The sequence below is a fragment of the Myxocyprinus asiaticus genome, chromosome 13 (genome assembly GCF_019703515.2).
Source record: "Myxocyprinus asiaticus isolate MX2 ecotype Aquarium Trade chromosome 13, UBuf_Myxa_2, whole genome shotgun sequence".
NCBI lineage: Eukaryota > Metazoa > Chordata > Actinopteri > Cypriniformes > Catostomidae > Myxocyprinus > Myxocyprinus asiaticus.
In genome coordinates, this window is record NC_059356.1 from 48,955,103 (window position 1) to 48,971,551 (window position 16,449).

At 39.3% G+C, this 16,449-nt stretch overlaps 2 protein-coding genes across 3 annotated transcripts in view; one reads left to right on the forward strand and one right to left on the reverse strand.

The window, feature by feature from the left end:
* LOC127449901 (von Willebrand factor A domain-containing protein 7-like) overlaps positions 1–16,449 on the reverse strand; it is a 230,368-nt gene that overhangs the window by 31,823 nt on the left and 182,096 nt on the right. The gene's annotated exons all lie outside the window — the stretch shown is intronic.
* LOC127449801 (myosin-9-like) overlaps positions 7,108–16,449 on the forward strand; it is a 59,939-nt gene continuing 50,597 nt past the window's right edge. For both annotated transcript variants that reach the window (XM_051713355.1, XM_051713356.1), the window contains exon 1: positions 7,108–7,323. The gene's annotated coding sequence lies outside the window, so the exon portion shown is untranslated. The remainder of the gene's footprint in view (positions 7,324–16,449) is intronic.

Genomic DNA, 16,449 nt, shown 5'->3' on the forward strand with positions numbered 1-16,449 from the left:
GTTTAAGTCTAGACTAAAGACTCATCTATTGAGCCAGGCATACACCTAATTTATCCATCAACTCACAATTAGGCAGCTTTAGTTAGGTCTGCCGGAACCAGAAACATTGATCGTGATCTATAACTCTGCAATAAATTAAATGCATCTATGCTAATATTATTCTATTTGTTTTCATGTCTCAAACTTGGGACTTATATCCCGAGGTCACCAGAACTGACCAGATCCAGCTCCATTTCTGCTTGGTGTTGGACTCCACTGCTACGTGTCTCTGAGTGATGATGACTAAATGCAGACGGTGCCAGACAAACATCACTTCAGTCTATTACGATGGGCTTCAGAGGATGAACTGATGCCAACTCCAACCATAAGACATGGGATACTTCATATGCCATTGCCTAAACCTTGGATTTAGGATGGACCCCACCGAAACCTCACCGAAATTACCTGCCGGTTGAACTGTGATGCACCTCACTGATCTCTGCCATGGCTTGCTCTAGTAATATTGGCATTATATTCATGCTGTTAGTCAGAGGGGAACTGGCCCCCACAGTGAGTCTGGTTTCTCCCAAGGTTATTTTTCTCCATTAATCAACATCTTATGGAGTTTTGTGTTCCTTGCTACAGTCGCCTTCGGCTTGCTCACTGGGGTTATAAATACAATTAATATTTAATTATTAAATTATTTATATTTTTACACAATGATGTCTCTAAGACTTTATAGATATTACAGTTTCATTTTCTGTTAATGCATGATTTTCTGTAAAGCTGTGTTGTGAAAAGTGCTATACAAATAAAAATGACTTGACTTGACTCTGTCATGAAATCACTGTATGTGTGTTTTTCAGATAGCTGTGCTAAAGTTTCCTGCGGTTGTTCTTGTTGTATATCTGATGCATGATGTCGTTCAGCTGAAATTTGATTCACCAATCACAGGCTGCTATTACCTGACCACGCATGACATCATCACATTACATCAGCCACAAGCAGTTCCTTTAAAAGAGCAGTATATATAGTGCAGCCAGAAAACCTTAATATCCCAACTGTTTCTCCAATGATATTCAATGGAGAACAAATGGAGACTTTTGATGACGTTTGTCCAGCAGAGCCTAATAATGCATTTTTTTGCACATGTGTCTCCTCTAGAGTTTCAGAGGAGATCTCAACAATGTCTCAGACTGTGCTCAAATTTGCCAAGATACCAAAGTCTGCAATCAAAAGTTCAGAGATCTCGAAATTAGCTCAAACATTTTGAAAAAAGCAACTTCTCAGCATTAACATTTTGTTTTAAAAGTGTTTGTTTAAGCAGATATTATTCTTCTACCACATGAAAACTCACTGAACATCACATCTGCCCTAGTTCTGCTTTACAGGACTGGATCAGAATCACAACTTTGGTAAACACGGTGCTGAAAGGTGCTCGTCTGTGAGCGACAAAAACAGGGCAGAAGGTGAAGGAATGACGGAAGAGACACTCTACACCTCTTCCGCCCTAAAACAATAGACCACACCTCCACCTCTCTCTCTCTCTCTCTCTCTCTCTTTCTATCTCACTCTATGACCATATAAGGTAAAAACACGGAGTAAGTGAGACATTGAACAAACGGTGAGAGCGCTGCAGAATTCCTCTGCTCTCTTGCTAACGTTTAATGATTTTCTCTCAGGCCCCCTGACTATAAAACAAATGTTATTTGCACCGATCTTGCTACGTTACATGCATAAATGGCAAAACTGTCTCCAGAAGTGAGCTAGATTGATGTAAATTGCTTTCTCTCTGACTTTAAAACCCAATGATTGAATGTTTATTAGAATGGATGTGGCAGATGTAGCAGATGAGGGCGTGTTTACTACACTTTGAGGACTGAATTGTCCTCAGAAGTGATCGAATTCTGACAACACCTAAAAGTTTTCTTAGAGTCGATACAGAAATCTGAGATATTTATGTATACTATATATAGCCATATATAGTTCATACTGTACAGTATTTCATAGATATGAGCATACATGTTCATATTAAAATTCCACTAGTATTTGAAGAAATGTACTGCATGTTACCAGTGTTTGATGCAATCTGATTACAAAGTCATTCGTTACTGTAATCGAAGCAACGTGATCATTGCATGTTGTTTCAGAGAGTTCCAGTACACTAAGATCAACCACATTATGCCGACTCACTAACAAGCGGCATCTCCTATCAGGCATCTTTGCATCAGCTCCAGCATGTTTACATTACAGTGTCTGGATTTACCTTCCAGTGTCTAGGTTTGGACAATGCATTGAAACCAGGAAGTATTCACGCTTGCATAATTAGTGACGAGCGTGATTCAGAGGTTGCATTTTCCCTCTAACATTACATTTTTACTCCGCTGATAGTTAGGTTTAGGTTTGGGGTTTGGGTTGGGGATAAAGTTGATAAAATACACATTGTCTACAGCCTGTATGGCTGAAAACAACTCGCTTCACAACTCGCTTTTGGCGCCCCTCTGTGGACATTTCACACGTGCCCATATGGCCAACAACACTTACTGCTTTGTCCACTGGGGGCAGTGTTTACTCTGTGAAAAGTGTTTCAGAAAGTAACTTGTGATTACTTTTTTCCATGGCGAAATCTTTAAAGTAATCTAAATACAAATTCAAGTTATTTGTATAGTGCTTTTCACAACGCACATCGTTTCAAAGCAGCTTTACAGAACCCCCCCCCCCAAAAAAATCTCCCATTTGGGATGTCCTCAAAGGTAAAAAAAAAAAAAAAGATTCATAAGGTAAATAATGTTTTTGTTATAGTTTCTTTTGGATCACACTCATCAAGATTTTCGCATTTCAGTTTCATAAAATTGAATTGAGTAATCTTTAATAAAAGCTTCCGAGTCTCATAGAATGAACGTTACAATAACTAAATTTTTGCAAATTTACTTTTACGTGCCTCGTTCTATGTTTCTCTGCAGTTTCCTGGTGAAATGAACGCTAGAGTCATCACTGTGCGTTTTATTCACTTTCACTCAAATCACGACTGGACGTTGATTTGGACGTTTAACAATGGCTGATTATGACTTTATAAACACTTATTATTCGAACTATTACTCACACACTGCTATGTTATAATATCGAAACACTTAACGCATAATTTGAAAAACGACAAATTTTAATGCTTGTATTACAGGTTCTTCACCTACATTTACACACTTATTCCAATGCGATTAGCTTGTGCGGTAGCATCACCTGATAGAGACCATGCTTTGAGACCAGCCAAACACGCAAGCTGACACGTGAGACGACATGCTTTCTTCACAAAATGTGCTTTTCATATCGCATTTGCTTTTAGGACACTATTGGTTTGGTTTAGGTTAAATTTCTAGGCTTGGGAGGTACTTTTTACTCACTGAAATTTCCATCTAACATTCCCCGTAAAAACCTCGTCCGATTACGACACCATTTCACTCGCTTTTGGCGCCCCCCGCTGGATATTTCACTGGGAAACTGCAGCCAAACGTGTAATAAAGCACATATTTTCGTACTGTAAAAATGTTGCCGCGGTCACGTAATATTCATGAGATCAGGCTGAACAAAAAATGTAAAAAACCTAAATACTTATAAGTGTTATTAATATAATTTTAGTAAACTTTACATAATGCACAATGGAACTGAAATGCATAAATCCTAAGAATAATATTTTTTTGAGTGAAAGGGTTGGTCTGTCGTCATTATAACTAGCTTATTATTTTATATTAGGTATTATAATAGAAGTCAATTGGATGTCCTTATTTAGATAGCTAAGCAAAGTAGCTATCTAATAGCAAAGTGGATAAATAAACGTGTGTGTGTTGTCTGAGATAACCTGAATACCTGTTGTGCAGACATCATGACTGATGTGTTTACAGTCAACATATCGCATTTGTCAATCTATTCTTTATCTGTGCAATTGTCGTGCTACACACAGAGGCCTGCTGGGGGGTTTGTTAGCACAAGGGGCTGTTCAGAAGCCAAATTTCACATGAAAAGTAACTTAAACATTCCCGAATTGAGTGAGTCGTCTTATCGTCCTTCCTTCGTGCTAATTCGAGGGAAGCGTAGGGGAGCGAGACAGGATGTTACGCCTTCAAGTCTGTTTTCATCTTTTTTGTTGTTTTGTTGATGCTTGCTGATGTTATTAATTATTCTGAGGTTTTGTGTGGACACGGTGTTGAGCGAAACACACACGCAACACACAAACACGATCTCAGAAACTAACGAACAGAAATGCAGTCATGGCAAAAGATTGTGAGAACTCTAAAGTGAGCTGCGTAAACCATTCTGGCACACAGAGTTGTGTAAAGACAAATGAAGACTCATTTATAGTTCTTAGACTGCATTTGTACATAAATAAAGTTCAAAGGTCACAAACACAATGCAGATGTTTTGTGAATGTGTTCAGGTGAGGTTGCATTTAAGATGCATTAAGCGCTGCAGTGTTGGCATTCCGAGAGAAAGCTCTCTGTGTTAATGTCCCACAATACAGGAACACACCCAACAGGCGGGACACACCCAGACTGGGCGGCACACAACCGCGGGAACAGAGCGGGTCAACCTACAGGAAGAGCAAGGACGTCAGCAGTGCCCTTATTTGGTAGTCTGACTCTTTCTTTCTCTGTCTCGCTGCATCTGGTATCACTCATTTTGAGACCTTTGGTTAGTCATTAGAAATTCCTCAAGTTGCCCAATAAGCAGAGACACAGTGTAAAGAGAGGGATGCATTGATTTGTAGACATATTGCCTTTGAGTTTGAGGTGATTCCACAAACAAGCGGAGAACATTCCATACATGCTGATAAAAGCATCCCATCAGGATCCCTTTGCTTGGAAATCACTCCGCATTCCTCAGATGCTTTACTGAAGCGTGCTGCCTGGAGACATTCCAGCCTGCCGCATGTAATAATGCATGTGTGTTGTGTGTGTGTCTGCATCAATCCTAGCTTATGAGAGAATATCAGTGAGGAACTTCAACTGATGCAGTATTTCGGCTCTGTTCCAAAACCTAGTGAGCTGCCTTGTGTCAGCTGCCTTCACAGGCAGCATTCCAACTGAAATGGAACGTCATACGGGAATGACTTGGAATGCTCTACATAAGAGGCAACTCAATTCATCATACTCATGTAAAGCGCAGGAGAGACTCGACTTTATAACTGATTTCAATTTAATGTTAGCATGTTGCTAAGCTAAATATAGAATACTCAGATTAGATAGGTACAGTTTGTCAAGACAAACTTTGATGTTGGCTTGACAAAGCCTTGTCTGAAGGTTAACTGATTTAAAAAAAATTCATTTGAAGGCTCCTGATAGATAATCAAGGCAAAGAGAGAGAGAGAGAGAGAGAGAGAGAGAGAGAGAGAGAGAGAGAGAGTTAAAGCAGATTAAAGGCTGTGTTTCTATTTAATTTTTTAACATGTTGACAGCTGTAGTTTGAATAGTCTTGGCCCATTTGAACATTCCATCAGTGTATCGCCCTCCTGCATCTGAAGCCGCGCATACTGTATTTGACGAAGGGCGCACTTATCTGCCAGCAAAACAGTATGTTCTTTTAGGTATGCATGTGAGTAGTATGAATATATTTTGTGATGTGGGTGTTGACACGTGACCCGAATACATGACATAATAACAACAATCGCGAAAACTGTCTGCACTGGTTTGGTTAAACAAGCACCATTACAGCACAAAGAACAATTATCTTGGTATATATGTCACTTACAGTTGAGAAGAGCCGTCCGACTCGTGGTTCATGCCGTTATTGTAAATCCAGCGGTTTGAACATGACATTATGGGATCGTAAAGCTGAAGTATGTCATTTCTGTATATATCTATATATATATATATATATATATACACACCAATCACCGACCAGCCCATCTGGCACCAACAATCATCCATGCGATTATCTAATCAGCCAATCAAAACATCAGAATGGGAAAAATAATTTGATCTCAGTGATTTGGACGGTGGCATGATTGTTGGTGCCAGATGGGCGGGTTTGAGTATTTCTGGGATTTTCATGCACAACAGTCTCTAGAATTTACTCCGAATGGTGCCAAAAACAAAAAACATCCAGTGAGCGGCAGTTCTGTGGATGGAAACACCTTGTTGATGAGAGAGGTCAACAGAGAATGGCCAGACTGGTTTGAACTGACAAAGTCTACGGTAACTCAGATAACCGCTCTGTACAATTGGCGGCACGAGGGGGACCTACACAATATTAGGCAGGTGCTTTTAATGTTGTGGCTGTTTGGTGTATATATATATATATATAATACTGTATATATGAGATATATATGAAATGCACACACACACATACATATCGACGTCCATATATATAATACTGTATATATGAGATATATATGAAATGCACACACACACATACATATCGACATCTATATATATATATATATATATATATATATATATACATATATATATATATATATATATATATATATATATATATATATATACATACACACACACACACACATATATATACATACACACACACACACATATATATATATATATATATATATATATATATATATATATATATATATATATATATATATATATATATATATATATATATATATATATATATATATATATATATATATATATATACAATATATAGATAAATAGACAGATATATGAGTAAATTAAACTCTTAAAATAGTCAAATAAACGAAATAACAATACATATTTGAATACAAATATTATATAAAATTACATGAAATAAACTCTTCATATTGTGGAATGCACTTTAAAATTGTCACTCAGCATCCGATAAGAGAAAATAAATTTCCTGATTCCAGACATTCCTGCCTGTGTAGTGTGTGTGTGTGTGTGTGTGTGTGTGTGTGTAAACACGGTCCGGCGACTTATATGGTCACAAATCTCAGAGACGCTCACATACCTCAGATATTAAACACACATACGGGCTCCTGTGGCCCAACTATTTCAAGTTCACCCTATAGAGCGAACTTTGCCGCTTGTGATTGGCCGAAGCCCCTGAGAAGGCAGATAGGACGGGCTGTGATTGGCGGAGGGGCGGAGCCTCGCAGTGCTGACCACGCCCCGCCGGGACCGCACCCCGAACCATTACAGCAGGACGGAGCTCAAGTTAACGAGTGCAGGAGGGTGGAAAGAGAGAAAGAAAGGAGAAAAAAGAGTAAAGAGAGAAAGAAGCGAACTTGAGCGCAGTTGCTGTGGACTGAAAAGGGAAGTTTGGAGCGACACGGATCCACATCGAGTCCCTGGAGTTTTTTGACAGTCGACCCCCGAACTCCTCGCGTCTGCATCTGAACAGCAGGTAAAGCCACCGCTCGGTACCTCAGACGCCGCAGAGAGAACCAGGAAGCGCCGCTGGGTGGAAACTCACTGACGCGACCTGATTTCTCTGCACTTTCAAACTCTTCCAGCGTGCGAATCTCGACATTTTATCTCGATATCTTGCGAACGGGGACTGTTAACTCTGTGACGCGTCCGTAACGCGACGCTTTGCCTCATAGACGCGTCAGATCGGCGGTTACAAAGTTTCAGGAAGTGCTCGAGCGCAGTGACACCGGCTCTCTCGGGCCATGAGGGGTTCACATCGTGCAGAAACGCGTCATTGTGCCTGGAAACATGATATTTGGGCCAAACATTTGAGCACGATTTGACCATGACGTCAGAGTTACGCTCTCTGGACGAGTGACGTTGCGTAGGACACTCATTACGTCATTGCCTGGTCAAACAGGGTCGGAGCCTCAGAACAAACTTGTATGAGCGAGAGAGTGAAATGCGATGCATTTATTTTCTAAATCCTTTTAGGCAGTTTCTGCAAGTTTCTGACGGTTGTAAATGGGTTACGCCTGCCGTTGACCTCTGAGTGCGCGCTTTTCTCTTTATGTAGGTTTCTGCAAGCTTTGAAGAACACACACACACACACACACACAGCTATAGACACGCACACATACTCATACTCATACTCATACACACACACACAAACGCACAAATACAGCTATACTCACACAGACACACACACACACATACAGCTATACTCACACAGACACACTCACACACATACAGCTATACTCACACAGACACACACTCTCTCACACACACATACAGCTATACTCACACAGACATACACTCACACACATACAGCTATACTCACACAGACATACACTCACACACATACAGCTATACTCACACAGACACACACTCTCTCACACACACATACAGCTATACTCACACAGACATACACTCACACACATACAGCTATACTCACACAGACATACACTCACACACATACAGACACACACTCTCTCACACACACACATACAGCTATACTCACACAGACACACACTCGCACACACACACACACACATACACATACAGCTATACTCACACAGACACACACTCTCTCACACACACACACACATACAGCTATACTCACACAGACACTCTCACACACACACACATACAGCTATACTCACACAGACACACACTCTCACACACACACACAAACACACACACACAGCTATAGACACACACACATACTCACACTCATACACACACACATACTCATACACACACATACTCATACACACACAAACACAAATACAGCTATACTCACACACACACACACACACACACACACACACACATACAGCTATACTCACACAGACACACACTCACACAAACACACACACACAGCTATACTCACACAAACACACACACATAGCTATACTCACACAAACACACACACACAGCTATACTCACACAAACACACACACACAGCTATACTCACACAAACACACACTCTCACACACACACATTTTTGCAAAAAAAGCTGCCTCCGCGTCTGAGACCATCGATCTGCGCATCTTATCACGTGGCTTGTTGAGCTCATTGCCACGGAGACATAGCGTGTGTGGAGGCTTCACGCCATCCACCGCGGCATCCACGCTCAACTCACCACGTGCCCCACCAAGAACGAACCACATTATAGCAACCACGAGGAGGTTACCCCATGTGACTCTATCCTCCCTAGCAACCGGGCCAATTTGGTTGCTTAGGAGACCTGGCTGGAGTCACTCAGCACACCCTGGGATTCGAACTAGCAAACTAGCGAACTAGCGAGCTCCAGGGGTGAAAGCCAATAATAGTCCAATATTAATAAAATCCCAGATGCAGGGACTCTTTATTTTGAAAAATCTGTGATCCTAGCTCATACAAATACAAAAGGGAAGCAAAACATGCACTCTTACAATCATCTACAATGAATTTCAATATAAACACTGAAAAGTTTACATTGACATAAGCTAATGAATGTTGTATGAGCAGTAATTCATCATGTGTAGATAGAAGTACTCATCAATAGTAGTAGTCACGTTGCACAACAAACTCCGCGGATTCAGTGATTGTTTTTATTTCCCCTCTAGAGGCCGCTGTTGTACTGTTGAATCAAGGAGTTCTAATGGTAGACTCCTCCGGCGTTAGAAACGGAGGAATAATAAAAAAAATATTGCCATTGATTTTTGCTGATAACCGATAGTTTCTAAAAGCAACTGTCGGAGCAGATTTATCGGTAAAACCGATATATCGGTCGACGTCTACAACTGAGCACATTGCAGAATACCGTATATCTACAACGCAATGTGCTCGACTTGACCTTCCATTTCCATTGTGATGAATGAACAGGAAGTAATATCAGCTACAATTTTTAACCACAATTTCTGTTTTTTTTATTCATTATTTGATTTGTCTGCCAAAAATTAAGAGATTTTTAGGTACAATGAATCAAGAATGCAAATTAACAATATTTCCGAATACGGTATATTTGTTTATGAAAACTGGACAACACCCACTGAATTAAATGTGATGCAGTGACAACAACGTGACGCACTACTGTTGGAAATCTTTACCGTAATATATTTAATGTTTCACGTATTATTTAAAAAAAAAAATACTGTGGCGTTTGCAGTTGGCAATATACCAGTTAAATTGAGAAATGTGTCAACCTGTAGAATTTAAAAAAAAAAATTTTTTATATAGCAGTCGTGCAAAATAGTGCTGCATGGTACGGGATGCACGTTCCAGTCCGAGGTTGTGCTGCAAATATTATATTATAATATTTTTATGTCGCTAGTTATTTTTAGCATTTTAAGGTGCCATTTTCTCATGGTTTTCGATGAGAGAGCATTTGTTATACTTGTCATTGTTTAATTTTAAACAGGGCTGTGCAGTATGGACAAAAAAATAAGTTAGCTTTTTTATGCGTATATATTGCGATTTGCGTTAAATGTTTTTCCTCATTCACGCATTTTACATTCTAAAAGGCATTTCAGCTATTAAAAACACAATTCTGATCTCTTCAGTGTGCAAAAGATGTGCACCAATCATGTCAAAATGGCGAAATAAACATCACAGGATTCGGAGTAAAAAATAAAATAAAATTTCAGCTTTATGCGATTTAGAAATTGCACATGCTCGTGTTGATTTTGTTGCCATTAATTGCGCAGCCCTATTTTAAAATAACTTTCATTTATTTTTCTCCATAAAAAAATGTGCGTATGGTAGTATATACTGTATATCGTTAATGACCACAAATTTCAAGAGTATCACAAGATCAATTTTAGCTTGTATCGCCACCGCTATGTGCAGTCCAGTAAACAGGACATCATTTTAAATGATGCGTCGATAGTTGCGAGCTTCTGCGCTCACACTGTAGAAAGTTTAGTTGATTAATATGGTAATGTACTAGTTCGTAGCGTTGCGTTGATTGCCTTCGTTGTAGACTGGTTGTAACGCCCAACTCTCTATAGTCTGAGAAAGATTGAGAATTCTGTGCGGTGGTTGCGTAATCTTTTACCACAATGTTTCCTCAGGAGACCACGGCAACCGCATACCTCAGTGCTAAACCGTTATTTTGGCACGTTAAATGACTGAGTATTTCCTGAGAGAACACGGTTGAGTGGCTCTTTCAGGGTGTGTGGGATTGAGTTGAGGGAAAATGGCTGCAGGCCGGTAGATGTTAATCTACAGGCACAATGGCAGTGTGTACGGCTGTTTTGAGCAAGTGTGGACCTGCTCTAGAGCTTTGAGCTTCAGGTGTTGTTAATTCCAACTGAAATTGGCTGCTTGTATTCAAAGCCCATGAAATTGTGTGTAGAGTATTGACTAATAAATTGTGTGTCCTGTTGGATCTTAACATGCAGCTGGTGTGTTTCAGTGAGGTCTTGTTCATGTGTGAAGTCTTTATGTTGATGCAGATGTCCAGGATCGTGTCTCGTCTGTGATTCATGTGATGTCACCTTCGGGCCCTGTAATCTTTTGAATTAGTAATGTAACCGCCAATTAACATTCTGCAATGAAATTTCCAGTAGTGTTGGTTAAGCTAATTTCAAAGTGTAATTTAAGCTACAACAAGCTACGTAAAATTTTAACTACAGTAGCTGTTTATCTACACTACAAAATGCTAACAAATAGTAGCTCACTAATTTAATTTAATTTTCTTTATTTATCACACATTATACATTTGCACATATACAGTGAAATTCTTCTTTTTCACATATCCCAGCTAGGCTGGGGTCAGAGTGCAGGGTCAGCCATGATATGGCACCCCTGGAGCAGATAGGGTTAAGGGCCTTGCTCAAGGGCCCAACAGTGGCATCTCGGCAGTGCTGGGGCTTGAACCCCCGACCTTCTGATCAGTAACCCAGAGCCTTAACCGCTGAGCTACCACTGCCCTACATTGAAGCTACTGAAGTTTTTAATATATAACGATTAGATACAATATCAGATCTAACTGATTTCTGCGAACGGAGCAGTAATTTATCTTGCACAGAAAACGTAAATCTTTGTCTCAATGTAACCATGTAAACTTACACTCAATATAACTAATAACTTATAATGAACGGCAGCATTTAACTAAATATTTTACGTAGGGCGGCACAATTAATCGTAAAAATAAACAAGATTACAACTACAGCTGTCACTATAACTTATTGTGAAAAGTGTGAACTACGGCACTCGTTGAGGTCTTCTCCCGTTGCGTCAAAAAGTATTTTTATTGTCTGTTATGTGCAAGAATGTAATTATACATCAGAAGCACTTATCAGTAATGACAACCTAGTATTCTAATATTGTTGCATTGCTCACTTTCTGTGTAGAATTTAATACAGATTTTAATAATAAACTTTTGTTTATAATGCAAATAAAGTATTTCAGGAAATCATTTCTCAGTTTGTTTTGGTCGTGTAGTCAACATGAAGAATATGGCGTGCAGTTGCCCCGCACAAAATAAGAACTTTAATGTAAAGTCTATAAATCGTAATAATTCAATTGCAATATCAAGGTAAATAATGGACAGTTTTTTCTTATTTTTTTTTTTCTCCCAATATGGAATGCCCAATTCCCAATGCGCTCTAATTCCTCGTGGTGGCGTAGTGACTCGCCTCAATCCGGGTGGCGCAGGACAAACCTCAGTTGCCTCCGCATCTGAGACCGTCAACCGGTGCATCTTATCACGTGGCTTGTTGAGCACGTTACCACGGATACATAGCGCGTGTGGAGGCCCACGCCATTCACCGCGACAATCTACGCACAACTCACCACGCGCCCCACCGAGAACGGACCACGTTACAGCGACCACGAGGAGGTTACCCCATGTGACTCTACCCTCCCTAGCAACCGGGCCAATTTGGTTGCTTAGGAGACCTGGCTGGAGTCACTCAGCACGCCCTGGGATTCGAACTCGCGAACTCCAGGGGTGGTAGCCAGCGTATTTACCACTGAGCTACCCAGGCCCCCAATAATCGACAGTTTTGATTATTGTCAAAATCGTGCAACCACAAAAAAGACGTGAAATTCTACGCATGGACACTTTTTATTGGATTGGTTGAATTTAAATGAACCTTTCAAGCAAACTGATTCACTAAAATGAATCTTACTTCCAACGCTACATTGAGACTTTCCATAAGATCAAGTTGAGTTTGACCGGCTGTAAAGCTTTGAATGCAAAACAGTAAGACAAAAACAACTGTCTCATGACAATTCGTAATAATGCGTATGAGGTGGTACGAAAAGGTACGACTTTTATTCCCATAAAAACAGACCAATCAACAAACAGAATTTTAAATCGGTACAATATAGGCATCAAATTTGAGCTAGAAGGAAACTAAACGTCTGTAAACAAATTTGGTTACTCATTCCATATTATGGCTATTAATTTATTTTTCTCTATGGGAGAAAACAGTCATCCATTTTCCTATGATCCAACTTGTACGATTTAAGCCACACTTTTGAAAACAGTTGAGCTACTCGCACAACTAAATATGTAGTTCGTTTAGTAGCGTCACTACATTTCTCTTTTTCACTTCGCTGCAGTTTTGACATGCTCTAGGCTTCAATTAGCACCATGATTTCTCTCTTCCTCATTCTCCTTGTTTGGTTTGCTTTCTTCCCTATTCTTAATAAGCCTTCCCACAGTTAGAGATTCCAACAATCACAGGAAACCAGTGAACGGGAGCAACCATCCAGACAAACAAACCGCTGCTGACAGATGTTGAGTAAAGAGCCACGTCCTGATTGAGGCCTGGAAAACGCCTTACGATTGTTGACTAAAGAGAAATATGGCTGTACATGTCATTGTCAAGCTCTATTCACTGCGTATATATCGCATGATTCATTGCATGACTGCATTATGATGCGTTACTAACTCTCCTGCTGACTGGTTGATTGCCAGAGTTATGATGTTACTTCCTGTTGGAACAAGCATGATGGTGGCTCAGGATAAACAAATGTTGTACTGCTCCTATCTGGCTTCATGAGGGAAAAAAAAAACATTTTGGAAACTTCCTGGAGCTAGAACAGGGCTTTGTATGCATGGCTGGATTTATCTTGAGCGAACTGAAAAAAATCAGGGTTAATAATGTACAAGTCATGCTGTATTTTGAGAACACAGTGTGTGTGAGACCTGCACAGCTGTCTGTTTGTGTATTAACATGTATTGTGCGATAACTAAACATCAAACTGTAATATTCAATGGCTGCAAAGCCTTTTTTCTTAAAGCTTCCTTGCACTGCAAGAAACAAAGTTGAGAGTAAAAGTGCATAATAAAGGCTATTAAGAATTGTTTTCAGAGAATATATCTTGAATGAAGTTTGCTTTTCTTACCCCATTGGTAAATAGTTTGTTTTTATTATATTAAGCAGAAATATAACAACATTTTGTAGGGTTTATGCTTAAAACAAACAAAAATAAACTTATTTCAATACATACTCTCTTATAAAAAGTCTTACATAATTTCTGTAAATACATCTCAAGTAAATAGATATTTCTTACTGGAAAAAGAGACAAAAATACTGATAAACAAAGTAATTTTTGTAGTTCATCTCTTCCAGTGTGCTAATGCAGGAAGCGGTTGGTTAGTTCATTAGTAACTACTGTAACGCTGTCCTGGTTTGGGCGGGTCGGGTCAAAGTCCACACAGAACTGCACATTGAGCTTTGATTTCATTGAGCGTGGCATCATGAAACACCAATAAGCTCCAGTCCAGATAGATCAGATGTACAGCAAAGGAGAAATAAAGAGAAGAGACATAGAGTGGGTGGTGGACGATTATTTCTAGATAAAGATGCTCATAAATATTTACTTTCGGTTGTCAGAGATGAGACCAACTGTCTCCTGAGATTAAAAAGTAAGTCATTTTTATTTGTATAGCGCTTTTCACAACACACATCATTTCAAAGCAGCTTTACAGAAAATCATGCATTAACAAAAAAATAAAAATAAAACTGTAATATTTATAATGTCTTAGAGTCATCATTGTGTAGTTTGATTAAATATGATTGTACATTGTGTATAAAAATTAAATCATTAATATTAATTGTATTTATAACCCCAGTGAGCAAGCCAAAGGCGACTGTGGCAAGGAACACAAAACTCCATAAGATGTTGATTAATGGAGAAACCAGACTCACTGTGGGGGCCAGTTCCCCTCTGACTAACATCATGAATATAATGCCAATATTACTTACTGTATGTATAGTGCAAGTCATGGTTTTAAATTTGTAACGTAAGGAAGTGTTAAGGTCCATTGTTTAAAAAAATAAAATAAAGTATAATTTTTTTTTAACTGTAAGATTAATGACTAATGTCTTTTGAAGTCCATCCTGGATTAACTGCAGAATTCATATAGATGCATTGCCCTTTGTTAGTTGGCTGATGAAGGATTTTGTTGCCAATTAAACGAGAGTCTATGTATTACATTTTAAGAGTGCAGTCCATCATTAGACCAAGGTGATGCAGGCAGAGATAAATGAGGTGCATCGCAGTTCAACTGGCAGGTCATTTCGGTGAGGTTTCGGTGGGGTCCATCCTAAGTCCAAGGTTCAGGCATTGGCATATGAAGTATCCCATGTCTTACAGTTGGAGTTGGCATCATTTCATCCTCTGAAGTCAAAAGACTGAAGTGATGTCGGGCTAGCGCCGGCTGTAGTCATCTTTCAATGACACGTAGCAGTGGAGTCCAACACCAGGCAGGAACGGAGCTGGATCTGGCTGGCTCTGGTGACCTCGGGATATGAATGCGAAGGCTGAGGAAACAAAAAAAAAAAAAATGAATATTAGCATAGATGCCATTCAATTTTATGCAGAGTTATAGATCATGATGGATGTTTCTGGTTTCTGGTTCCGGCAGACCTAACTAAAGCAGCCTAATTGTGAGTTGATGGATAAATTAGGTGTATGTCTGTCTAAATAGATGAGTCTTTAGTCTAGACTTAAACTGAGTGAGTGTGTCTGCATCTTGAACAGTGTTAGGGAGACTGTTCCATAGTTTAGAAGCCAAATATGAAAAGGATCTACCTCCTTTTGTGGATTTTGATATTCTAGGAACTATTAACAGGCCAGACTTTTGTGATCGTTATGAACGTGATGGAATATAGCGTGGTAGAAGGTCACTTAATTACTGCGGAGCTAGACCATTCAAAGCTTTGTACGTAGTTAACAGAATTTTAAAATTAATATGAAATTGAACAGGTAGCCAATGTAACGACGATAAAATAGGGCTAATATGATCATATTTCTTGGTTGTAGTCAGCACTCTGGCTGCTGCATTTTGAACCAATTGAAGTTTATTTATTGAACTTGCTGGACATCCTCCCAGTAATCATTACAATAATCTAGTCTTGAGGTCATGAACGCGTGAATTCATTTTTCAGCATCAGCAACAGAGAGCATGTGTCATAATTTAGCAGTATTTCTGAGGTGGAAGAATGCTGTGCTACAAACATTGGTAATTTGATTTTCAAAGAACAGATTGGTATTAAATATCACACCTAAGTTCTTCGCTGTTGAGACGATGTAACAGTACATCCATCGAGAGTCAAATTATATTTTAGCGGCTTGTTTTTAGAGGTTTTGGTCCAATAATTAGTACCTCTGTTTT